General features: G+C 46.5%; 1 protein-coding gene across 1 annotated transcript in view; it reads right to left on the bottom strand.

Annotated features, from left to right (window-relative positions):
- Nucleotides 1–1,487, bottom strand: part of mrps23 (mitochondrial ribosomal protein S23) — a 15,133-nt gene that overhangs the window by 8,282 nt on the left and 5,364 nt on the right. The gene's annotated exons all lie outside the window — the stretch shown is intronic.

Here is a 1,487-nt window from a genome sequence, read left to right as displayed (position 1 = left end):
ATTGAGGAGAAGTAAGTTGAAACACAGATTGTGATGAAGTACACATTCAAGTTTGTTTCTTAAGCGAACAATGGTGAGCATTTGTTGCAAAAGTTCAGTGGTGTCCTTTCCCCTAACCCTATCCCATACCGAGAACACAAACAAAACTAGAACTAAGCCTATACTTGTCCTTATCCCTGAGGCAAGCTGCAGGCTAAACACTATTTCCAAAAACTTCTGGCAATACATTCCTCTTGACACTTTGCCCAGGAAGGCTCCCAGTGATTATGAAGTCAAAATATAAGTAAAAATAAGATGGTTGAGCGATACAATGACTGTAGAACAATCAAGCAAATATGAAAACGTGTACTTAACAGCATATGACATAAAAATCGAAAGGCAATACAGGTTGACTGTATATTAGAAGAGTTCCGGATAAGTACTTGTATACAGCATAGTCCAGCAATAATGTCAATAAGTGTTCATACCTCCAGTCCTAATGGCTGACGTAATGCAGATTGGACCGACACGTCGTCAAACTCAGGTGGTTAGCCATCGCCAGGCTGCGCAGACCAAACCGCGACATATGCATTCTTACTCCTTACCAAACTTCTGAGCGAGAAACTTCTGAGCTTCGTCAGGTGAGTCGAAGGTGAGCACATCTTCCCCACACATCACGCGCAGCCGGGCCGGGTACAGCAGGTGGAATCTGACGTTCCTTTGGTACAAGGCTTGTTTACCGCCGTTGAATGCAGCTCTCTTTTTAGCGAGAGCCGCGCTAACATCTTGGTAAACTCTTATAGTGGTACCTTGGTAGTTGAGCTCGTGATTCCTGGCCCAGCGCAACGCAGCTTCTTTCTGCTGAAATCTGGAGAAACACACCAGGAATGTGCGGGGGGATGTCCTCCGATCAGATCTAAAGGTCGGGGTCCGGTGAGCTCTCTCCAGCTCAGGCGGTGCAGGGAAAACATCTGGGCCCATCACTTGCATCAATACCTCAGACATGAACTTAACGGGATCTTTGCCATCTTCGCCACCTTCAGGGATGTTCAATATACGGAGGTTAGATCTCCGTGACCGGTTCTCCAGGTCGTCAATCCGATCCAGAAGTGACTGGTTATGGTTTTGGAGTGTTTTAATGGTAGACTCCGCCACCGTTAATCTTTCAAAGTTGTCACCAGCCACAGACTCAACGGAGGTGAGACGGCCCTGGAAAGAATTCATCGTTGATTGTAGTGAGTCCATTGAAGCCTGTAGCGGTTTAATAGCCTCTTGGATCAGGTTAGACACATCTTCCTTTAGTGAAGTTCTCTGTTTGGCGAATTCTGCAGACAATTGGTCCATAGCCACAACTGCCGGTGCTTCGGGAGCTGCAGAAGTCTTAGTAGGTGTCGGAGAGTCGTTAGCTGCGAAAGACGCTAGCTTGTCCGCTGCACTCATAGCAACCCTTGTAGCCGGAGTTTCTACTTTGTTGGCTGATTTAGTGCGTTTAGATTTGCTCATCTTAT

Source organism: Etheostoma cragini, chromosome 3 (genome assembly GCF_013103735.1).
Source record: "Etheostoma cragini isolate CJK2018 chromosome 3, CSU_Ecrag_1.0, whole genome shotgun sequence".
Taxonomy (NCBI): Eukaryota; Metazoa; Chordata; class Actinopteri; order Perciformes; family Percidae; genus Etheostoma; species Etheostoma cragini.
This window is presented reverse-complemented; position numbering and strand designations above follow the sequence as displayed.